Source organism: Ornithorhynchus anatinus, chromosome 4 (genome assembly GCF_004115215.2).
Source record: "Ornithorhynchus anatinus isolate Pmale09 chromosome 4, mOrnAna1.pri.v4, whole genome shotgun sequence".
NCBI classification, from domain to species: Eukaryota; Metazoa; Chordata; class Mammalia; order Monotremata; family Ornithorhynchidae; genus Ornithorhynchus; species Ornithorhynchus anatinus.
The window spans coordinates 94,582,510-94,607,636 of record NC_041731.1 but is presented as its reverse complement, the minus strand read 5'-3'; the positions used below and the strand labels follow the sequence as shown (position 1 = coordinate 94,607,636).

General features: G+C 50.8%; 1 long non-coding RNA gene and 1 other non-coding gene across 3 annotated transcripts; both read left to right on the top strand.

The window, feature by feature from the left end:
* The first annotated feature begins 2,824 nt into the window (after positions 1-2,824).
* LOC103168566 lies at positions 2,825-14,712 on the top strand. 2 transcript variants are annotated; one of them, XR_003758905.2, is made up of 4 exons: positions 2,825-3,225; positions 10,361-10,393; positions 11,106-11,170; positions 14,242-14,712. It is a non-coding gene; the product is annotated as an uncharacterized LOC103168566 (long non-coding RNA). The 2 variants fall into 2 exon arrangements; XR_003758906.2 differs by lacking the exon at positions 14,242-14,712 and adding an exon at positions 11,664-12,185.
* A 2,922-nt stretch (positions 14,713-17,634) lies between these two features.
* Positions 17,635-17,719, top strand: TRNAR-UCU. Its single transcript is given in 2 exon segments — positions 17,635-17,671; positions 17,684-17,719. It is a non-coding gene; the product is annotated as a tRNA-Arg (tRNA).
* Positions 17,720-25,127: the final 7,408 nt, after the last annotated feature.

Sequence of the window (25,127 nt, the reverse complement as noted above, 5' to 3'; positions counted from 1 at the left end):
TACTGGTCCCCTCTCCAGCCCTTCGCCCCCCCACCACACCTCGCCCCTCACCACTGACTGTCTCCCACCATTGCCGTTTGCTGCTGCTGTTTGTTCTGCCGGCTTCCCCTCAGTCAGTCAGTCTTACCTAGTGAGCACTTACCGTGTGCAGAGCACTGTACTAAGCACTTGAGAGAGTACAGTATAACAATAAACAGATACATTCCCTGCCCCCAACGAGCTTACGGTCTAGAGGGAGAGACAGATGCTCATCACTGAGTGTAGCTGCTAGTTTCAGGCAGCAGCAGGGTCTGAGGGGGGCGGAGGAAGATGGAGAGAGGAGGAGGAAGGGGAGGGGAGGAAGAGAAAACAGCTACTGCTAGCTCCCCATTGCCTCTCTCCTCATTTGTCTAATTCTATTTATTGCTATCTTGATTCTATTTATTGCTATTGTTCTTGTCTGTCCGTCTCCCCCGTTTAGACTGTAAGCTCGTCAAAGGACAGGGACCGTCTCTGTTACCAATTTGTACATTCCAAGCGCTTAGTACAGTGCTCTGCGCATAGTGAGCACTCAATAAATACTATTGAATGAATGAATCTCTCTTTTCTCCCCATTTCTTTATCTCTCTTTCCTTTCTTTCTCTCCTCCTTTACTTTCTTCCACTTCTTCTCCCTTCTTCTCTCTTTCTCTCCATCTCCTCTTCGGTCAGGTCCACCGTAGGCGCTAGGCCTCCCAGACCTTGCTCTCAATCCTCTTTGACCTGCCCCCCCCCCCCCAGATCTGATCATCAACTCCATTGAATTGTGAAAAATTCCTCAATCACATCACCAAAGGGAATGATACCCATCTGGATCGGGGGGGACAAGTTAATTGACTTTTAAGTCCTTGGAATGAACATCACCACATTTCTTGAGGAAAAATCCCAGCCATTTTCTTTTTATGTGGTACTTCTTAGGCACTTACTGTATGCCAGACACTGTACTAAGCCCTGGGGTAGATACAAGGTTGTCAGGTTGGACACAGTCCCTGCCCCACATGGGGCTCACAGTCTTAATCCCCATTTGACAGATGAAGAAACGGAGACACAGAGACGTGCAGTGTCTTGCCCAGTCACACAGCAGACAAGTGGCGGAGCCGGTATTAGAACCCAGATCCTTCTGACTCCCAGGCCCGCGATCTTTCCAGTGGGCCATGCTGCTTAGAGCATTCGTTCATTCAATCGTATTTACCGAGCGCTTACTGTGTTGAGAGCACTGTAGTAAGCGCCTGGGAGACTACAATATAACAATAAACAGACGCATTCCCTGCCCACGATGAGCTCGCAGTCAGGATCGCTCATCTTTCCCACTGAAGTGTTGGCTCTGAAGTTATTTTCTGTCTCTCCAGGACCTTTCCTCAACAATATACCTCGATGGGGCAGATTCTCTGAGGTTTGGGATTGTGGATGTGCTCGTTCCACCAGAACCATCCTCATGCCAGTCCTTTAAAGGGGCAGAGAGCGTGGCATGTATTGGCAAGGCAAAACTTACACACAGTAAGTGCTTAATAAATACGATTGAATGAATCCACGACAAACCTCTTGATCTTTGAAGGTTAATAATAATAATAATAATAATAATAATGTTGGTATTTGTTAAGCACTTACTATGTGCCAAACACTGTTTTAGGCGCTGGGGTAGATACAAGATAATCAAGTTGTCCCACGTAGGGCTCCCAGTCTCCATCCCCATTTTACAGATGAGGTTAGCGAGTAAGTGTGTACTAGCGTGGGTTGCAGTGTGTTCCCCTCCCCCCCCGGCCACCCCTGTCCATTCATTCACTTATTCATTCAATTTGTTTACTCACTGATTCATTCAATAGTATTTATTGAGTACTTACTGTGTGCTGAGCATGTACTAAGCGCTTGGGAGAGTACAATACAACAATAAACAAACACATTCCTGCCACCCTTTGCCACTCGACTCCGACTTTCTGGGACACGGTAGGTGGAGAAGCAGCGTAGGACAGAGCACAGGCCTGGGAGTCAGAAGAACCTGCGTTCTAATCCCGGCTCCGCCACTTGTCCTCTGTGTGACCTTGGGCAAGCCACTTCTCTTCTCTGTGCCTTAGTTACCTCATCTATAAAATGGAAATTTAGACTGTGAGCCCCATGTGGGACAGGGACTGTGTCCAAACTGATTCCCAGGCCCGTGCTCTACCCACTACGTTAGGCTGCTTTTCTACATAAATAAAAAACAGAAATGGCTCCCCGGCCTTGAAAATACAGGAAGAAAGAGTTGGGGTTGGGGAGGGGGTGTCAAAGTTATCACATAAGAGAAAAGAAACTTTGCATCCTCAACTGAGCCCATACCCCAAGTGTCACAAGAACCCACCACCTTCACAATAGCGAACCCCAGCGCTTAGTACAGTGCCTGGCACATAGTAAGTGCTTATCAAATACCACAATTATTATTATTATTGGCAGACTCCAGGTGGCCCAGGAGCCCTCTCCGTGTCTCCCCCTCTAGAATGAAACCTCTCTGCGGGCAGGGGATGTGTCCGTTACGGTGATGTATTGTACTCTCCCCAGTGCTTAGTACAACGCTCGGCACCCAGTATTTGCTCAAGAGAGCATAGCACAGAGCTATCAGTACACCGTAAGAACTCAATAAATATGATTGTATGAATGAATAAATACTGACTGACTGACTCCACAGTGGCAAGGCATTGCCCTCCAGCCTCGGACTCCGGGACCCTCAGTCCTTGAGACCTTGGGCAGACCTCCGGGCTCGTCTCCAGTGGCAGCTGGGAGCCCACGCGGGCTCCTTCCTCTCTGCAGACTCGCCCGGCATGCTCTGCGAAGAGACGCGCTTGCTCCTGCAAAACGCAGCAATTGAGACAGCTCAAATTGGGATGCCTTCCACAAAAAAAGAGCTCCACAGGCTCCCCTGGCAGGAGCTAATAATATTCCCTTTATTAAGCAAACACCGCCCTCGCTCCCCATCTCCCTCCACCCGCTGCAACCCTTTCGCTTGGAGGAAAGAGGAAGGAGCCAGGAGCGGGATGGCACGCTCGGACCACCGGGCCCCCTCGCTGCACTGCACCATAGCCTTCCCGGCCCTGCCGGGGCCGACCGACGGCAGACGGCGAGCGGACGGTTCCCCTAGCTCCTTGGACATGGGGAGAGGAGTGGAGGAGGAGGACGACGACGAGGCCAGGAGCACAGGAGGAGACAGAGAACAGGCGTTTCAAATCTCCCCTGGCAGGTAAGGCTTTGTTCTGGCCGTTGCTTATAACCAGTCAGTCGGTCAATCGTATTTATTGAGCGCTTACGGTGTGCAGAGGACGGTATAATGCGATTGTGAAGGTGGTGGGTCCTTGTGAGATTTAGGGTAGGGGCTCAGTGGAGGATGCAAAGTTTCTTTTCCCTTATGGGATAACTTTGACCCCCCCACACACACCTCTTTCTTCCTGTATTTTTAAGGCTGGGGAGCCATTGCTGTTTTTTATTTATGTAGAAAAGCAGGCTGGCATAGTGCATAGAGCTCGGGCCCGGGAATCAGAAAGTCATGGGTTCTTGTCCCGGCTCTGCCACTTGCCTGCTGGGTGACCTTGGGCCGGTCACTTCACTTCTCTGGGCCTCAGTCACCTCATCTGTAAAACGGGGATTCAGACTGTGAGCCTCATGTGGGACAGGGACTGTGTCCAACCCGATTTGCTTGTATCCACCCCGGTGCTTAGTACAGTGCTTGGAACATAGTAAGCACTTTACAGATAAAACAATAGAAATAATAATAATAATAATACTTCCCCAGTCTGCAGCTCCAGGGCAATCCCTTACAGCCTACTTGCCCCCCATCTTCTCTTCACACCCTCATGCCTGGCAGTTTTGTGGAATGGTGAGAAATGGCGGGGGGCTGCTGGTCTGCCTGGCACCAGTGGGAAGGGGGTTATACCGTGCCAGGGAGAGGCTGGCCTGGGATAATCTAGTCAGTCGTTTGTATTTTTATTGAGCTCCTACCGTGTGCATGGTACTGTACTAAGTGCTTGGGAGAGCACAAGATAACACTGTAACAGACACATTCCCTGTCCACAATGAGCTTACAGTCTCGAGGAGGAGACAGACATTAATATAAATAAATAACATTACGGATATGTACGTAAGTGCTGTGGGGCTGGGAGGGGGGAAGAGTAAAGAAGCAAGTCAGGGAGATGCAGAAGGGAGTGGGAGATGAGGAAAAGTGGGGCTTAGTCTGGGAAGGCCTCTTGGAGGAGATGGGCATTCAGCAGCGTGGCTCAGTGGAAAGAGCACGGGTTTTGGAATCAGAGGTCATGGGTTCGAATCCCGGCTCGGCCACTTGTCAGCTGTGTGATTTTGGACAAGTCACTTGACTTCTCGGTGCCTCAGTCACCTCATCTGTAAAATGGGGATTAAGACTGTGAGCCCCACGTGGGACAGGCTGATTCCCCTATGTCTACCCCAGCGCTTAGAACAGTGCTCGGCACATAGTAGTGCTTAACAAATACCAACATTATTATTATTATAAGGCTTTGAAGAGAGGGAGAGTAATTGTCTGTCAGAGTTGAGGAGGGAGGGCCTTCCAGGCCAGAGGCAGGACGTGGGCAAGAGTGAGATCCTCCTCTAGACTGTAAGCTTGTTATGGGCAGGGAACATGTCTATCAGCTCTGTTATATTGGACTCTTCCAAGCACTTAGTACAGTGCTCTGCGTTCAGTAAGCATTCAATAAATACCTTTGATTGATTTGACTGATTATCTGTGAGCACTCTGCCAGCTTCCAGGGAGGAGGGCTTAGCAGGAGTGGGGAAAGGGATGCAGGGGAGGGGGGCTGAAGAGCCCCCCAGGACCCATCCCTTATCCCACGACCTCCCCCAACCTCCCCTGCAGAACCCAAACCAGGGTAGATTCATGCATTCATTCATTCAATCGTATTTCTTGAGCGTTTACTGTGTGCAGATCACTGTACTAAGCGCTTGGAATGTACAATTCAGCAACAGATAGAGACGATCCCTGCCCAACAAAGGGCTCACATGAGATCAATAAAATCAACTGTATTTAGTGAGCACTTACTACGTAGAGAGCACTGTACTAAGTGTTGGGGAGAGTACAATATAAGAGAGTTGGTGGATTTGTTCCCTGCCCACAAGGGGCCTTAGTTTAGAGGAGATCATCTTCTCTGGGCTCCCAGGAGGCACTGCCCACAGAGGTCAACTGAGGCACCCAAGTCCTCAGGGCATTTCTTACCCTGCTCTTCAGTTCCCACAGGAGAGCTGCCCTCCCCCTTTGCAGGAAGGGACAGCTCTCCACGCAGGTTGTGCGGCAGAAAGTGGGTAAATCTGATAAACCAGGGATGCTCTACCCCCAAAACAAATGACTCTGGACCATCTCCAGGGCTTAGCGCAGTGCCTGGCACGTAGTAAGCGCTTAACAGACACCACTATTATTATTATTATTATCTTCTGCACGATGCCCAGAAGGGAGCCGAGCTAGAGTAACAGCTAGCCGGAAGCCACCAACTCCTACGAATCGAAGAACCAGGGCCGTCCAAGCTTCTCAAGGAGTTACCATCACATATGCGCACCCACATACTCACGGCTCTGCAGGCTGCCTGGCAACAAGGCAAGAACTATGTCGATCCCTCCCGTTGGGAAGGATTTTCCACAGGACAGGAAGCATCCCTGTGCCTGGATGTGTTTTCTGGCCCGAGCGGCATAACTGCGTCAAGCCGGCAGAGGTTTGCTGGGGGACAGGTCAGGCTGCCTGCGCGGCTTCTGACCTGTGGCTCTCTGAAGATGGGGATCAGAGATCATAAGGCCTAATTAAGGGCGCCTTCTTCCCTGCTCTGCCTCTTCCCCCGGCCCTGGGCACAGGTCTAAGCCACGGGAAGCAGCGTGGCCTAGGGATAGAGCAAGGGCCTGGGGTGTCAGAAGGACCTGAGTTCTAATCCCGGCTCTGCCGCGTCTGCTGTGTGATCTTGGATAAGTCACTTCTCTTCTCTAGGTTTCAGTTACTCCATCTTTAAAAGGGGAATTAAGACTGTGAGCTCCATGTGGGATTAGTCTGTATCTACCCCAGCGCTTAGTATTGGCTCAGTGGAAAGAGCACGGGCTTGGGAGTCAGAGGTCACGGGTTCTAATCCCGGCTCTGCCGCTGCTCAGCTGTGTGACCTTGGGCAAGTCACTTAACTTCTCCGTGCCTCAGTTACCTCATCTGTCAAATGGGGATTAAAAAACTGTGAGCCCCACGTGGGACCACCTGATCACCTTGTATCCCCCAGCGCTTAGAACAATGCTTTGCACTTAGTAAGCGCTTAACAAATACCACAATTGATTTTTATTTATGGTTCCTGGCATATAGCAAATGCTTATCAAATACCATTAAAAAAAATGCAGCCAAACCCAGAAGTGACTGAGCCATCATCCATCCACACTGAGTATCCTAGCAACTGGCCAGCAGGGAGGAGCTGGAACGGAATCGAGCAGAGTAGCTAACAGAGACCCCTAAATTTAGCTTTCTTAAAAAAAAAGAGACCATCTTATTGCCAAACATGGTGATAATAATTGTGATATTTGTGAAGCACTTACTCTGTGCCAGGCACTGTAATAAGCACTGGGGTGGATACAGACAAATCGGGTTGGATACAGTCCCTGTCCCACATGGGGTTCACAGCCTCAATCCCCGTTATATAGATGAGAGAACCGAGACCCAGAGAAGTGAAGTGACCTGCCCGTGATCACCCAGGAGACGAGTGGCAGAGTCAGGATTAGAACCCACGACCTTCTGACTTCCAGGTCCATGCTCTATCCACTAGGCCATGCTGTTGCTTTGGTAAGTTGTCGGTACCTGCCTCTTTCAGCTCACAAAGGATGGGGATCCATTCATGGACAGAAAGCTCTTAGGGTTAGAAGTTCGGGGAATTAGAGGTCCAGCCCCGTCTGCATTGTCGAATGCCAGGGTGGCCCCCTTTTCACTCCCTGGGTGGAGGTAGGGTAATAATAATAATAATAATTGTGGTATTTGTTAAGCTCTTACTATGTGCCAGACACTGTTCTAAATGGGCAGGATGCACCTCTGGTCTGATCCTATAATCAGTTTGCTTTGGGCCCCTTTCATGAAACCCAGTTTGGCGATTTTACTGAACTGGTGTTTGGGTTGTCTTTATGGATTTCAATCCGGTGGAAGCCTTGGAAGCCTAGTGTAGTCTAGTTAGAAAGAGCACGGACCCGGGAGTTAGTGGATCTGGGTTCTAATCCCGTTTTTGCCGCTTGTGTGCTCTGTGACCTGGGGCAAGTCACTTCACGTCTCTGGGCCTCAGTTTCCTCATCTGCACAATGGGGATTAAGACTGTGAGCCCCATGAGGGACAGGGACTGCGACCAACCTGATTGTCTTGCATCTACTCCAGCGCCTAGTACAGTGCCTGGCACAAAGTAAGTGCTTAACACACAGTACAATTACAAATGCAGAGTAGCCTCAAGTGACAGTGAACGAAAGGGTTGTGAGGGTGCTCACCTTCTCACTGTGCCTCGGTCTCTCCTGCCTCACTGCCGACCCTCGCCCACGTCCTGCCTCTGGCCTAGAACGCTCTCCCTCCTCGAATCCAACGGACAATGACTCTCCCCCTCTTCGAAGCCTTACTGGACGCCCATCTCCTCCAAGAAGCCTTCCCAGACTAAGCCCCACTTTTCCTCATCTCCCACTCCCTTCTCTATCGCCCTGACTTTCTCACTTTGCTCTTCCCCCACTCCCAGCCCCCCAGCACTTAGGTACGGATCAGTAATTTTATTTATTTGTTCTAATGTCTGCCTCCCCGTCTCTCGACTGGAAGCTCGTCGTGGGCAGGGAATGTCACTCTTTATTGTTGTGTCGTACTTTCCCAAGTGCTTAGTTCAGTGCTCTGCACATAGTGAGTGCTCAATAAATACGATTGAATGAATGAATGAGTGAGGGAGAGAAGAAAGGAACGAGGGCATGGAGTTCCAGGGGCTGGGCCCACCGGGGGGCTGATTGCTCACCAACATGCAAGGGATTTGAGAGGCGGGGTGCTGGATGTTATCACTGTCATCTGGAAGTGGAAGTGGAATGGTCAGTACAAGATAATAATAATAATTATGTGCAGAGCACTGTTCTAAGTGCTGGGGTAGATACAGGGGAATCAGATTGTCCCTCGTGGGGCTCACATTTTTTAATCCCCATTTTTACAGATGAGGTAACTGAGGCACAGGGAAGTTAAGTGACTTGCCCAAGGTCACACAGTAGACAGGTGGCGGAGCCAGGATTAGAACCCATGACCTCTGACTCCCAAGCCCGTGCTCTTTCCACTAAGCCACGCTGCTTCTCTATCCTTGACTATGTCTGGAAGAAATGGCTAAGGGGGGGGTCCCAGGCAGCTCTCAGACATCCGGACAAACACCATCCCCTGGAAATGGAATGGTCAGGACAAGATAGAGAAGCAGCGCGGCTCGGTGGAAAGAGCACGGCCTTGGGAGTCAGAGGTCATGAGTTTGAATCCCAGCTCTGCCGCTTGTCAGCTGTGTGACTGTGGGCAGATCACTTCACTTCTCTGGGCCTCAGTTCCCTCATCTGTAAAATGGGGATTAACTGTGAGCCTCACGTGGGACAACCTGATTACCCTGTATCTACTCCAGCGCTTAGAACAGTGCTCTGCCCATAGTAAACGCTTAACAAATTCCAACATTATTATTATTATTAAGATGCCTAAGGAGTCTCAGTCAGTGCTCAGACATCTGGACAACAGCCCTACTTCCTGGGAAAATATGAAGAAGTGTGGCCCGGGCAGTGAGTAAAATACTGCTGCTGACCAAAGGGTGGATGTGGAAGCATCTCTGACCAACCAAGAACAGATTTCTGCCACATCCAAAGACACACAGTTAGTTGCATGACAAACTCCAGTGAGGTAAGAAGCTTCTCTGTTAGTAATAATAGTATTTGTTAAGCGCTTTCAATCTGCCAAGCACTGGGGTAGACACGAGATAATCAGGTCCCACATGGGGCTCACAGTCTAAGTAGGAGGGAGAACAGTTATTGAATCCCCATTCTGCAGATGAGGAAACTGAGGCACAGAGAAGTTAAGTAACTTGCCCAAGATCACAAAATAGGTACATGGGTTGGGTTGAGGAGCAGCGTGTCTAGTGAAAAGAGTACAGGCTTGGGAATCAGAGGATCGGGGTTCGAATTTGCCTGCCGCGTGACCTGGGACGTCACTTAATTTCTCGGTGCCTCAGTTTCCTCAGCTCAACTCAATCCTTGTTCCCCTTCCTAGTTAGGTTGTGAGCCCTGTGTGGAACAGGTTTTGGGTCCAACCTGATTATGTTGTCTCTACTCCAACATTTAGCACAGTACTTGACAGATAATAACCACTTTTTTATGCTATTTGATAAGCGCTCATTACGTACCAGGTACTGATTTATGCACTGGGGTAGATGCAAGCTAATCAGGTTGGACACAGTCCCACATAGGGCTCACAGTCTTAATCCCCATTTTACAGATGAGGAAACTGAGGCACAGAGAATTGAAATGACTCACCTAAGGTCACGCAGCAGACGAGTGGCGGAGTCGGGATTCAAACCCAGATCCGCTGACTCCCGGGCCTGTGCTCTTTCCACTTAACAAATACCCTTCTTCTTCTTCTTCTTCTTCTTCTTCTTCTAACTCTCCCAAGTGCTTAGTACATTGCTCCGCACATGGTAAGCGCCCAAGAGAGACCACTGATAATTGATAATAAGAGGACGAGCAGCCCATGATAGCCGACAAAGATGGAAAATAATACCGCTGGAGAAAGGTCCCGTTGGGTCTCTTCTCTGAATGAGCTCCCACTTCTGTTCCTTCAGAGCTGTGGCGAACTGTTGGTTGGCCTTGTGTGCTTTTCCAAATGGACAAGTGTATTTGTTAAGCGCTTACTATGTGCAGAGCACTGTTCTAAGTGCTGGGGTAGATACAGGGTAATGTGGGCCCTGTATCTACCCCAGCGCTTAGAACAGTGCTCTGCACATAGTAGGCGCTTAACCAATACCAACATTATTATTATTATTGCCTCCAAATTTCAGACCAGCCCAACTGTGCCCCTGGAATACGGCTCCCAGATAATAGCCAAAACTAAGCGGTTCCAAAGTGACAAGTGCCTTCCCCACATCCCCATGAATTTCTCCAAAGATAGTTTTCTTCCACAGCTTCAAAAACTAAAAGGAGGCTGTAGAAATAGGAATTTTAATCAGTCAATCGATGGTATTTATTGAGCGCTTACTGCGTTTTAAAGCGGCACAAAATTGAAGAAGGAATTACGGTATGCATGAAATGAAATAAATGCCAGTTGAAATGATTGGATCATTCCCCACTAAATGCCCTCTTTGTTTTGCGTTCAGGATTGTTGGTGCCCATGGCCAGTGATGGATATGGTAAGTGTTACACTGGACTTAGAAGTGTAAAGTGACAAAATTCCTGAAGGTCTAAATTGCTTGAAAACCTGCGGGCTCACCCGTTTCTAAAGCAACTCCAAATGGGGATAATACTCTGATTAAGCGCAGGTTGGGGGGAAAATATGCATCTTTAACTTAATAATGTTGGTATTTGTTAAGCGCTTACTATGTGCAGAGCACTGTTCTAAGCGCTGGGGTAAACACAGGGGAATCAGGTTGTCCCACGTGGGGCTCACAGTCTTAATCCCCATTTTTACAGATGAGGGAACTGAGGCCCAGAGAAGTGAAGTGACTCGCCCACAGTCACACAGCTGACAAGTGGCAGAGCTGGGATTCGAACTCATGAGCCCTGACTCCAAAGCCCGTGCTCTTTCCACTGCGCCACGCAACTTGCCCCCTTCCCTCTTCCCCCATTTACCCATTAAATGTGCTTCTTGTTGATTATCGTTGGAACAGGATAAGATCCTTCGCCTTGTTAGCCAACGAGAAGCAAAGGACTCGGGGGGGGGGGGGGGGGGCAGTAAACCAGATGTTCCCTTCCCCTTGGGGCCACTCAGACATTCTCCATTCGGTGGCAACATCCCAGACCCTGAAAACTGATGGATCCTGAGAGTTTTGCCCATCACAATCCCTTATGGAAAGGAAATTAAATGCCCAACCATACTCAACTGATTAAATTCTCAATTACTAGAAAATATGACCACTTAATAGATGGATGTCCAGCGTGGAAGAAGTGATGCTCTTTCTACACTTCAGGTAAGTGAAGAAAGTAAGCTCGCTGTGGGCAGCGAATGTGTCCACCGACATTGTTGTGCTGTACTCTCCCAAGCAGTGAGTATGGTGCTCTGCACACAGTAAGTGCTCAATAAACAATAATAATCATGTTGCTTGTTAAATGTATACTATGTGCCAAGCTCTGTTCCAAGTGACAGAGGCAGGATTAGAACCCACGCCCTCTGACTCCCAAGCCCTTACCACTAAGCCACGCTGCTTCTCAGGTTGCACATATAAAGCCCTCCATATATAAGGGAGAACAACGTTTTGGAGTTTTTCCCTGTGAGCAGAGAATGAAGCGGCACTTGGAACAGTGCCCAGCACTTAGAGCAGTGCTCGGCACGTAGTAATCGCTTAACGAAACCATTCCTGTCATTTTAAACACACAATCAAAACCATGCGGGGCTTCCCTGTCCAAGAGGCGCATGTTGTGGATGGACAGAGACCAACACGGTTTTTTTCCACATCGTTATAGCTAATGCATTGCTGTCATCTGCTGGCCTCAAAAGGAAAAGGCCACTTTCTTGGAGAACAGGAAGTTTTCATCAGTCGTTGCTGTTAGAATACGGTAGAAATGTATATTCATGTGTTGAGTGGGGACGTCCGGACAACGCTACCATCCTCCCTGCCTCCGAAATCCACAGCCTTGGCATTATCGCCGACTCGTCCCTCTCTTTCAAACTCCATATGCAAACCGTTGCCAAATCCTTCCGGAATCTGCCCCTTCTTCTCCATTCAGAAGGCCAAGACCTGGTCAGGTTTTGATTTCATTACTTCAATAGTCATCGCCGAGCTGTATTTTTGTCCTGAAGAGTTTAATGTGAAAATGTGAAGTATCAATGACCTGAGAATGGGGTTTATGATAGTAATACACTTTAAAGATGGTGTGGGAATTGAAATACCTGTTACCAAAAGGTATTAATGAACATTTGAGAAAGAACATTTTATTTCTGAGTCTGAAAACGCTGGGAAAAATTAACAAGCTGATCACAAAGTCTCTCTCTCGCTCTCCTTCTGGTTTCTTCCTAAACATCTTTCGAGACTTACACCTTGAAAGCTGCAGCAGTCACGAGTCCAAAAGTGAGCAGGGCTTCATATTCCCCTGCTCAGAAGCTACTCCGTAATGTTGCTATTTATTGAGCACTTACTGTGCACCAAGCATGGGCTAGACACACGAACCCTGCTTCACGCTGGGGAAGCAGCGTGGCTCAGTGGAAAGAGCCTGAGCTTCGGAATCAGAGGTCGTGAGTTCGACTCCCGGCTCTGCCACTTGTCAGCTGTGTGACTGTGGGCAAGTCACTTCACTTCCTCTGTGCCTCAGTTACCTCATCTCTAAAATGGGGATTAACTGTGATCCTCACATGGGGCAACCTGATTGCCCTCTATCTACCCCAGTGCTTAGAACGGTGCTCTGCACATAGTAAGCGCTTAACAAATACCAACATTATTATTCACAAGAAACTAAGAACTGAAGAGATGAGGAGACCACATATTTTATCCCTCCATCTTACAGGTGGGGAAAATAAGACACAGAGAAGCTAAGAGACTTGTTCAAGGTGATCCAGCAAACCAGTAACAGCCCCATGTTGTGTCCACTAGGCCACACTGACTCCTCTAGTCCCTGCTCCGGCTACCTCACCAGAATAGAAGATCAACAAGGGTGAAGTCTGGCCAAATATGGAACCAAATAAACTTCTCCTCATTGGCTTTAAAGCATTTAATCATCACCTTGCCCCCTCCTACCTCCCCTCGCTACTCTCCTCATACAACCCCGCTCACTCACTTCGCTCCTCTAATGCTCAGCTTCTCGTTATATCTCGATCTCACCTATCTGGCCACCAACCTCTTGCCCACATCCTACCTCTGGCTTGGAACGCCCTCCCTTCTCATATCAGACGGATTATTGCTCTCCCCAACTTCAAGGATTTACCGAAGGCACATCTCCTCCAAAAAGTCTCCCCTGACTAAGCCCTCCTCTCCTCCCACTCCCTTCTGCGCTGCTCTTTCTTGCTCCTTCATTCATCCTCCCTCCCATTCCTATAGAACATATGAATGTATCTATCATTTATTTATTTATTTCTATTAATGACCATCTCCTCCTCTAGACTGTGAGTTTACTGTGGGCAGGAATGTGACTGTTGTTATGCTGTACACTCCCAGGCGCTTAATACAGTGCTGTACCCATAGTAAATCCTCGATAAAAACGATTGAATGAATGAACGAATACCTGAACGAGGGCCTGTAGCGTGAACTTCAGGGTGAGAAGCTCAAAACAAACAAAAGGAAACACCGAAAATCACGTCTCCTCCAAGGCGCCTTTCCCGACTAAGCCATGTTTCCCCTTCAGCACTTGAATCTGTAACTCGAACGCACTCGATATTCCTCTCGCCCCCAGCCCCACTGCACTTATGTACAAATCCTTATACTCTGTCATTCCCCCCGTCTGGAATTTCTTTTAATGGCTACCTCCCTGTAGACTGTAAGCTCCTTGTGGGCAGGGAAGGTGTCTACCAACCCTGTCATGCAGTACTCTCCCAACCGCTCAGTATAGTGCTCTCCACACAGAAAGCGCTCGGTAGATACCACGGATCGATGGCTAGAACAAGAAGCCGCGTAGGCCGAAAATATCCACGGATCCGAGAAGGGTCTGAGCAAAGTAGTGGATGAGTGGCCCGTGATGGGTTTTTAGAGGGGAAGAGTGAGGAATGTTCATAATCTATCTCTCCTCCATTTGAGGGTGGCTCTCGAGGAGGGTAGCCATCTCATGGCTCCTCCAAGAAGCTTTGTAGCCGCTGTTGGCCCGAGAATGCTGGGCTGGATTGATGGAGAAAGGGCATTTCTTGCATTCCTCCAGCCTCGACTAAAGGGCTTCGCCTCCCGCAGTTTCTTCCTGAAATCTGCGGTAAACAAGGGACTTGGGCGCTGATAAGGCAGAAATCACACCCACAGAGCCAAGACGGCGAGGTTTTCAGATTCCTGCAGAATCACCCCACAGAATGCCCATTTTAAATCATGCTGCTGTGCTACCCTTTTCTCTTTTCTCACAACCACAGTGGATTGAGGATTTCTGCCTGGGGGATCGTCTCAGAAAATGCAACCGAAAGGCATCCAGAGTTGAACCAAGCAGAAAAAGAAGGGGGAAGAAAAGCAAACAAACAGGGGGACAGGTTCCCTTAACGGTCTTGTGATCATCACCCTCTTGCTAAGCCCCCCAGCTGTCCGGTTCGGAGTGACGCCGGGACAGCCACCGGGGACTATTCGACTGATTGATCGATTTCCTATGCTAGCAGGAACAACGAGGGGTGTCAGCTCTATGAGGTGCCGAGACCAGACCCCTGGTCAACGCCAACGGCTCTGGGCAACGCCAGGATTTTTCGCTTCCAGGATTCCTTCCTTAATCTGTTTGTTCCGATTTCGGCTCCCGGTCTGAGGTTTTCGCCCCACTGCAGCAGGCGGGAAGGCTGCGGGTTGGGGAGACTCAGTGATGGGAAGAGATGGGATGAGATAGGATGGGGTGGAGATGGGACGGGGGTGGGGATGGGATGGGATAGGGTGCGAGACTTCAGAGAAGCAGCATGGTGTAGGGGATAGACCACGGGCCCGGGAATCAGAGGGACCTGGGTTCTAATCCCAGCTCCGCCACTTGTCTGCTGTGTGACTTTGGACAGGTAACTTCACTTCTCTGGGCCTCAGTTCCCTCGTCTGTAAAATGGGGATTGAGACTGTGACCCCTACATGGGACAGGGACTGCGTTCAACTCAATTTGCTTGTATCCACCCCAGCGCTTAGTACAGTGCCTGGCACCTAGTAAGCACTTAACAAACACCATAACAAATACCATAATCACGGGGTGGGATGGGATGGGAGGGGGTGGGAAGTATCCAACCCAATTTGCTTGTGTCCCCCCTATTACTTAGTACAGTCCCTGCCACACATAGCCCGTCAAACGGCAGGGACCGTCTCTATCTGTTGCCGACTTGTTCATTCCAAGCGCTTAGTACAGTGCTCTGCACATAGTAAGCGCTCAATAAATACTATTGAATGCACATAGTAAGCACTTAACAAACACCATAACAAATCCCACTGTCATGGGATGGGGTGGGGATGAGATGGGGTGGGTTGGAGTGGGAAAGGGTGGGGAGGAGGCCGTTCCTTTTTCTGCTGGAATCATGAAAAGTGGAAAGATCCACAATTGGCACGATCAAACCCCGGGCCGCGGCGGGATCGACCTTTCCAAGATTCCCAGGAGGAGGAGGAGGAGAAGGATGATCTTTCTACGGAAATGCTCTGGGCATGTCACGCCCCTCCTCAAAAACCTCCAGTGGTTGCTTATTATCCTTTGTATGAAGCAAAAACTCCTCACTCTCGGCTTCAAAGCCGTCCAGCCCCTCGCTCCCTCCTACCTCACCTCCCTTCTCTCCTCCTCCATCCCAGCCTGCACACTCCGCTCCTCCACCACCGCTCACCTCCTCACTGGGCCTCTTTCCCGCCTGGCCCACGGTCGAATCCCGGCCCACATCCTACCCCTGGCCTGGAATGCCCTCCCTCCTCAAAACCGACAAACTAGCTCTCTTTCCCCCCTTCAAAGCCCTACTGCGAGCTCACCTCCTCCGGGAGGCCTTCCCTGACTGACCCCTCCCTCTCCCTCTGCTCCTCCCCTCCCCATTCCCCCTACTCCACCCCCTTCCCCTCCCCACAGCACTTGTGTCTATTTGTATATATTATCTGTGACTATTTTTTAATGATGTGTATATATCTGTGATTCTATTCATTTTGATGGTAATGATGCCCGACTACTTGTTTTGTTTTGCTGTCAGTCTTCCCCTTTTAGACTGTGAGCCTCTTGTTGGGTAGGGATTCTCTCTCTCTGTTGCCCAACTGTACAATCCAAGCGCTTAGTACAGTGCTCTGCACACAGTAAGCGTTCAATAAATAAGAGAAGCAGCGTGGCTCAGTGGAAAGAGCACGGGCTTGGGAGTCAGAGGTCATGGGTTCTTATCCCGGCTCCGCCACTCGTCAGCGGTGTGACTTTGGGCAAGTCACTTAACTTTTCTGGGCCTCAGTTCCCTCATCTGTAAAATGGGGATGAAGACTGTGAGCCCCCTGAGGGACAACCTGATCACCTCGTATCCCCCCAGCGCTTAGAACAGTGCTTTGCACATAGTAAGCGCTTAACAAATACCAACATGATGAATAAATACGGTTGACTGAATGAATGGAGGAGGAGGAGAAGGAGGGAGGGGGAGGAGGAGAGGAAGTGCAGGGGGGGGGGGGAAGGGGAGGAGGAGGAGAAGAAGAGGAGGAGGAAGGGGAGGAGAAGGAGAAGAGGAGGAAGGGGGGAGGAGGAATAATAATAATAGTGTTGGTATTCGTTAAGCACAGAGCACTGTTCTAAGCACTGGGGTAGATCAGGTAAGAACCAGGCTAATCAGGTTGTCCCACATGAGGCTCACGGTCGATCCCCATTTTACAGAGGAGGTAACTGAGGCACAGAGAAGTGAAGTGACAACCCAACTGACAAGTGGCAGAGTCAGGATTCGAACCCTCGGCCTCTGACTCCCAAGCCCAGGCTCTTTCCACTGAGCCACGCTGCGGGGGGAGGAGTAGGAGGAGAAGAAGAAAAGGAGGAGGAAGGGGAGGGGAGGTGGAGAAGGAGGAGGAGTAGAAGAAGAGGAGGAGGAAGGGGAGGAGGAGAAAAAGAAGAGGAGGAGGAGAAAAAGGGGGGAAGGGGGAGAAGGAGGAGAAGAGGAGGAGGAAGGGGAGGAGGAGGGGGGTGGAAGGGGGAGGAGGTGGAGAAGGAGGAAAGGGAGGAGGAGGAGGAGGAGAAGAAGAGGACGAGGAGAGGGGAGGAGGAGGAGGAGGAGGAGAAGTGGAGGAGAAGGGGGAGGAGGAAAACGGGGAGGAGAAGGAGAAGAGGAGGAGAAAGGAAGAGGAGGGGGAGGAGGAGAAGAGGAGCAGGAGGAAAGGGGAGAAGGAGGAGGAGGAGGAGAAGAGGAAGAGGTGGAAGGGGGAGAAGGAGGGGCGGGAAGGAGGAGAAGAGGAAAAGGAGGAAGGGAGAAAAGGAGGGGCAGGGAGGAGGAGGAGAAGGGAAGAGGAGGAAGGAGGAGGGGGAGGAGAAGAGGAAAAGGAGGAAGGGGGAAAAGGAGGGGCAGGAAGGAGGAGGAGGAGAAGAGGAGGAAGGGGGAGAAGGCGGGTCAGGGACGAGGAGGGAGGAGGAGGGAGGAGGAGCAGGAGGGCGGGAGGGTCCCGGGGTGTGCGTTGTGTGCTGGGGCGGGTGGCCGGAGCTGTTCCCCCGCGGGGTCACAGTGTGCGGGGTCCGGGGGTCCGGGGGTCCGGGGGTCCGGGGGTCCGGGGGTCCTTTCCCGGGTGTGCTAGTGGGCTCGGTGCGCGGAGTGCGGCGAGCGGCGTCGGGCTGATGGAGGCGCGTCCGGGGCCGTCCAACAGGTGGCTCCGTGGCGCAATGGATAGCGCATTGGACTTCTAGAGGGGGAAGCCATTCAAAGGTTCCGGGTTCGAGTCCCGGCGGAGTCGCGGACGATTTTTGGGGCGGGGGGTGGGGGGTTTTTTTTCTCCGCCCGCCGAAATTTTCCTCCGGGCGCCGCCGCCCTGCTCCCGGGACCCGGCGGGGGCCGCTCTCTGTCCCCGCCTTGCTGCATCCCCTTGCGGCCCCCGGCGGCTCCTTGCCCCCTACCCCAGCCTCGCTGCAGCCCCCTGGCCCCTCCCCGCTGCAGCTACCAGCCCCGGGCCTCGTCGCCTCCCCTTGCCCCTGCAGCCCCCGCCCCAGCTGCAGCCCCCAGCCCTTGCTGCCTGCGGCCCCCCGCCCCCGCCCCCCTTCAGCTCCCTGCCTTGCTGCAGCCCCCCGCCCAGCCTTGCTGCAGCAGCTCCCTCCCCTTGCCCCTGCACTCCGCAGCCTTCTGCCCCTGCCCTGCTGCAGCCCCCGCCCTTGCCTCAGCCCCCTGCCCGGCCTTGCTGCAGCTCCCTCCCCTTGCCCCTGCACCCTGCAGCCCCTGGATCCTGCAGCCCTCTGCCCAGCCTTGCTGCAGCAGCTCCCTCCCCTTGCCCCTGCACTCTGCAGCCCTCTGCCCCTGCCCAACCTTGCTGCAGCTCCCTGCCTCTTCCTTCCTACGGCCCCCTGCCTTGCTGCAGCCTCCTGCCCCTGCAGCCCCTTGCCCCTGCACCCCCCTGCCCCGCTGCAGCCATTTGCACCTCCCCCCCCCCCCCCGCCCAGCCTTGCTGCAGCTCCCTGCCCCTACCCAGCCTTGCTGCAGCCCCCTGCCCCTGCAGCCCCCTGCAGCCATTTGCACCCCCCTGCCCCTGCTCAGCCTTGCTGCAGTTCCCTACCCTTGCCCCTGCAGCCCCTTGCCCCTGCCCCAGCCTTGCTGCAGCCCCCTGCCCCTGCCCAGGCAGGAAAATCTTCCAAGCCGGGCCGCACGACGGGGCCTCGGGCCCATCCCGGCGAATTGTACCGTTGCCCCCGCTTCACACCTTTGCCTCGGTAGATTCACCTCCACTTCGAGTCATTCATTCAATCGTATTTAATGAGCCCTAACTGTGTGCAGAGCACTGGACTAAGCGCTTGGAATGGACAATTCCACGGTAGAGTCGATCCCTGCCCAGCAACAGGCTCGCAGTCGAGAAGGGGGGAGACGGGCCTCAGAACGAAAAATCGGGCATCGGTAGCGTCAGTAGAAATATTCAGTGGTATTTATGGAGCGCTGACTGTGCGCGGAGCGCTGGGCTAAGCGCTCGGAAAGTACCATTTGGCCACAGAGACGATCCCTGCCCGACAACGGGCTTGCCGTCGAAAAGCGGGGAGACGGGCCTCGAAACAACTAAACGGGCATCGGTCGCCTCGACAGAAATAGTCAGTGATATTTGCTGAGGGCTTTCTGTGTGCGGAGCACCGTACTAAGCGCTTGGGAAGTGTAATACGGGGAAGCGGCGTGGCTTAGCGGCAAGAGCCCGGGCTTGCGAGTCGGAGGACGTGGGTTCTAATCCCGGCTCCGCCACTTGTCTGCTGGGTGTCCTTGGGTAAGGCGCTTCGCTTCTCCGGCCCTCAGTGGCCTCATCTGTAAAATGGGGATGAAGACTGGGAGCCCCACGTGGGACAACCTGATCACCTTGTACCAACCCTCCGATGCTTAGAACGGTGCTTTGCACATAGTAAGCGCTTAACGAATACCATCGTCGTCATCCTCCTCTGTGCTTCAGTGACCTCCTCTGTAAAATGAGGATTAAGACTGTGAGCCCCTCGGGGGACAACCTGATTACCTTGTGTCTCCCCCAGTGCTTAGAACAGTGCGCGGCACATAGTAAGCGCTGAATAAATACCATCACTATCATTATTATTATTATTATAGCAGAAAAGAGACAATCCCTGCCTACAATAGGTTTACAATCTGGAGCGGGTTGGGGGGAAGCTGATGACAAAACAAGTAAACAGGCCTTAGTATAAATAAATAGAATGAGAGATATATATATATATCTATCTATGGATATGTATGTGTATGTATAGGTTTATATATGTACACAGACAGCATATATAAACCTATACATACACATATATCTCCATACACACGCACACACACACAAATAACTGTTTCTATTTCCATTACCTTATTTATTTTGTTAATGAGATGTACATCGCCTCGATTCTATTTAGTGGCCATGGTTTTTACGAGACGTTCTTCCCCTCCACTCTATTTATCGCCATCGCTCTCGTCCGTCCGTCTCCCCCGATCAGACCGTGAGCCCGTCAGACGGCAGGGACCGGCTCTATCTGTTGCCGATTTGTAAGTTCCAAGCGCTCAGTACAGTGCTCTGCACATAGTAAGCGCTCAATAAAGACTATTGAATGAATGAATATGTATGTATATGTTTATATATGTACATATACAACGTATATAAACATATACATACGCATAAGTGCTGTGGGGCACACAGAATTACAGTCTAATCGAAGTGACTTGCCCAAGGTCACACAGCTAAGTGGCAGAGCTGGGATTAGAACCCAAGTCCTCTGACTCTCAAGCCCGGGCTCTTGCCACTAAGCCACGCCGCTTCGCTATTGAATCTACATTTTAAAGATGAGGAAATTGAAGCACAGAGAGGTTAAGCGACTTACCCAAGGTCACACAGCAGACTAGAACCCAGACCCTCCAACTCCTACCCCACACCCCTTTCCATTAGGCTTTTAGTGACTTTCTTCTCCTTTAGACTGTAAGGTCCTTCAAGGCAGGGATCTTGTCTACCGTCTCCCTAGCGGGGCACTCTGTGTGACCTTGGGTGAGTCACTTCACTAAGCCTCAGTTCCCTCATCTGTAAAATGGGGATTAAGACCGTGAGCCGCACGTGGGACAACCAGATTCCCCTGTATCTACCCCAGCGCTTAGAACAGTGCTCTGCACATAGGAAGCGCTTAACAAATACCATCGTTATTATTATTACTCCCAAGAGCGCAGAGCTCTTCACAGAGTCTGTGCTTAACGACTGATTGACTGATCCCAGCTCTGCCACTCGTCAGCCGTGTGACTGTGGGCAAGTCACTTCACTTCTCTGTGCCTCAGTTCCCTCATCTGTAAAATGGGGATGAAGACTATGAGCCTCACGTGGGACAACCCGATGACCCTCCATCTCCCCCAGCGCTTAGAACAGTGCTCGGCACATGGTAGGCGCTTAACGAACACCGACATTATCATCATTATGACTCTGTACAAAGTTTGTGTTATTGATTGACTGGCTGAAGCCTCTCCACAGGGGTGTAAAGTTTGTAATATTGAAATGTAACACTGATTAAAAATCTCCTTTTTTAAAATGGTATCTGTTAAGCTCTCACTATAGCCCCGGCACTGTTAAGCACTGGGGTAAATACAAATTAATCAGGTTGGACGCTGTCTATATCCCACACGAGGCTCACGGTCTCAATCCCCATTTTACCGATGAGGTAACTGAGGCCCAGACGAATGAAGCGACTTGCCCGAGGTCACACAGCAGACAAGCGACAGTGCTGGGATTAGAACCCGTGCTCTGAGGTGACTGGGGGCAATATCCTCGTGTCGCTAATATTGGAAATTTAAAACTAGGAAGCCATGATGTACGTGCTTTAGCGAAAATACAGTAAATGTGCCCACCTAATGAGCCGATGCTCTGAATCCTCAGGGACAGGACTATGGCAGGTGAACTGGGGACAGAACCAAGGCTCTCTGTGCCTCAGTTTCCTCACCTGTGAAATGGGGAGCAGCGTGGCTCAGCGGAAAGAGCCCGGGCTTGGGAGTCAGAGGTCGTGAGTTCGAATCCCAGCTTGTCAGCTGTGTGACTTTGGGCAAGTCACTTCACTTCTCTGGGCCTCAGTTCCCTCATCCGTAAAATGGGGATGAAGACTGTGAGCCTCACGTGGGACAACCCGATTACCCTGTATCTACCCCAGCGCTTAGAACAGTGCTCTGCACATAGGAAGCGTAATAATGTGGGCAACATTATTATTAAGACTGTGAACTCTATGAAGGAGAGGGACTGCGTCCAACCTGATTACCTTGTAAAATAATGTTAATAAGAATGTTGGTATTTGTTAAGCGCTTACTATGTGCAGAGCAGTGTTCTAAGCACGGGGGGGGGGGGGGGGAGATACAAGGTGATCGGGTTGTCCCACGTGGGGCTCACAGTCTTCATCCCCATTTTCCAGATGAGGTAACTGAGGCCCAGAAAAGTTAAGTGATTTGCCCAAAGTCACACAGCTGACAAGCGGCGGATCCGGGATTAGAACCCATGACCTCTGACTCCCAAGCCCGGGTTCTTTCCACTGAGCCACGCTGCTTCTACCCCAGCACTTAGAGTAGTGCCTGGCACACAGTAAGTGCCTTAAAAAAAATTATCATTATTAATAGTAGTAATAATGTTGGTATCTGTTAAGCGCTTACTATGTGCAGAGCACTGTTCCAAGCGCTGGGGGAGAGACAGGGTCATCGGGTTGTCCCACGTGAGGCTCACAGTCCTAATCCCCATTTTCCAGATGAGGGAACTGAGGCCCAGAGAAGTGAAGTGACTTGCCCAAAGTCACACAGCTGGCAAGTGCAGAGCTGGGATTAGAACCCATGACCTCTGACTCCCAAGCCCGGGCTCTTTCCATTAAGTGATCAAGTTGTCCCACATGGGGCTCACAATCTTAATCCCCCTTTTACAGATGAGGGAACTGAGGCCCAGAGAAGTGAAGTGACTTGCCCACAGTCACACGGCTGACAAGTGGCAGAGGAATTAAGGCAGTTAATTGGGACATCCTTCAGAACTCTTTCCCTCTCTGCCTCCGCAATCAATCAGTCAATCGATGGTACTTACTGAGTGTTTACTGTGTGCGAGCACTGTACTAAGTACACCGTTCCTACCCACAAGGAGGTTACGGTCTAGAGGGGAAGACAGATATTAAAAAAAAAATCTGAACAGGTATGTAATTGTCCCTTGCGTGGCTTAATGGAAAGAGGCCGGGCTTGGGAGTCAGAGGTCACGGGTTCAAATCCCAGCTCTGCACTTGCCAGCTGTGTGACTTTGGGCAAGTCACTTAACTTCTCTGGGCCTCAGTTACCTCATCTGTAAAAGGGGGATTAAGACTGTGAGCCCCATGTGGGACAACTTGATCACTTTGTATCCCCCCAGCGCTTAGAACAGTGCTTTGCACATAGTAAGCGCTTAACAAATACCATGATGATGATGATGATGATATGGTGGGGTGAATACAAGCGCTTAGTACAGTGCTCTGCACATAGTAAGAGCTCAATAAATACATTTGAATGAATGAATGAATATCGAGGGTGGGGATCCAAGGGCCTAGGGACACAGGAAAGAAAGGGAGTAGGGGAAATGAGGGTTGAATCAGGAAGGCCTTCTGGAGGGGATGGGATTTTCAGCGTGGCTCAGTGGGAAGAGCCCGGGCTTGAGTCAGAGGTCATGGGTTCGAATCCCAGCTCCGCCACTTGTCAGCTGTGTGACTGTGGGCGAGTCACTTCACTTCTCGGTGCCTCAGTGACCTCATCTGTAAAATGGGGATTAACTGTGAGCCTCACGTGGGACGACCCGATGACCCCGTATCTCCCCCAAGCGCTTGGCACAGTGCTCTGCGCATAGTAAGCGCTTAACAAATACCAACATTATTATTATTAGAATCAGGATTAGAAGCCGTGACCTTCTGAAGCTAATCAGGTTGGACACAGTCCATGTTCCATATGGGGCTCAGAGTCTTAATCCCTATTTTACAGGTGAGGTAACTGAGGCCCGGAGAAGTGTAGTGACTTGCTCAAGTGCACACAGCAGACGGGAACCGGGATTAGAACCCAGGGCCTTCTGACTCCTACGCCCATGCTCTATCCACGCTGCTTCTCTGTTTGTCCTCGGTAATCATTGCCAACAGTGGAGACCGGCTTCAGGACTTTGCACCCTGACATGCTCTTCAACTGAGGGGTTCAAGGTTCTGTAGGATTGTTAATCATTAAGTCTCATAATAATGGTGCAGGCAGATGGATTCTGGTTTAACTGACATCTGTAACCCCATCCAAGTCACCCCCATTAGCTAATTCATGGGGAAAATCGTGTGGTTACATTCAAGTCCCTCCCGGAACTCTTTTCAGAAGGCTACATTCATTCAGTCGTATTTATGGAGCACTTACTGTGTGCAGAGCACTGTACTAAGCGCCTGGAAAGTACAATTCGGGGACCCAGAAAGACGATCTCTACCCAACAACGGGCTCACAGTCGAGGAGGGGGAGCTGTACCGTAAGCTTGTATACTTGTAAACTGTAAGCTTGTTATGGGCAGGGAACAAGTTGCCTAATTCGGTTGTGTTGTACTCTCCCAAGTGCTTGGTACAGTGCTCTGCACACAGTAAACGCTCAACAAAATAAATGAAAAAAAAAAAAGTCTGCTCTAAAAGCAGACCTCAATGACCTGGAGAAATTTCCATTTGCACAGTTTACCTTTTACCCATCTGGTCTCCCCCAGAATTCCAGCTGCAAGAAATATTCTCTTTATTACACACCCTAAACCAAGGGAGGCTCACTTCACTGGTTGTGGGCGGGGAACGTAGCGTGGCTCAGTGGAAAGAGCCCGGGCTTCGGAGGCAGAGGTCATGGGTTCGACTCCCGGCTCTGCCACTCGTCGGCTGGGTGACCGTGGGCGAGTCGCTTCACTTCTCTGTGCCTCGGTGACCTCATCTGTAAAATGGGGGTTAAGACTGTGAGCCCCACGTGGGACAACCCGATGACCCTGTGTCTACCCCAGCGCTTAGAACGGTGCTCGGCACATAGTAAGCGCTTAACAAATACCAACATTATTATTATTATTATTATTATTAACGTATTGGCTAACGATATGGTCTTGTACCCTCCCAAGCATTTTAGTGCTGTGCTCTGCCCATAGTAAGCGCTCAATAAATGCCACTGATTCATTCAGAGTTTTCACCCAAATGCTCAATTTTCACCACAGAAAAAAAATCTTAACGTGAATGCGTCTCGGTAATGACACCTTTAAACTGGACACGTGACTCACCAGGTAGCTGCCGCAACGACAACAATAATAACTGTGGTATTTGTTAAATGCTTGCTATGTGCCGAGCACCGTTCTAAGCGCTGGGGGAGATACAAGGTCATCAGGTTGTCCCACGTGGGGCTCACAGTACCTTGTATCTCCCCCAGCGCTTAGAACGGTGCTGGGCACGTAGTGAGTGATTAACGAATACCAACATCATTATTATAATCCCCATTTTCCAGATGAGGTAACCGAAGCACAGAGAAGGGAAGTGGCTTGCCCAAGGTCACAGAGCAGACTAATGGCAGAGGAGAGATTAGAACCCACGTCCCCCGACTCCCGAGCTCTTTCCACTAATCCCAGCTGAATCTTCCTCTCTCCTTCACTTGACTCTCTGAACTACTGGCTGAGGCTCCAATTCGATCAACCG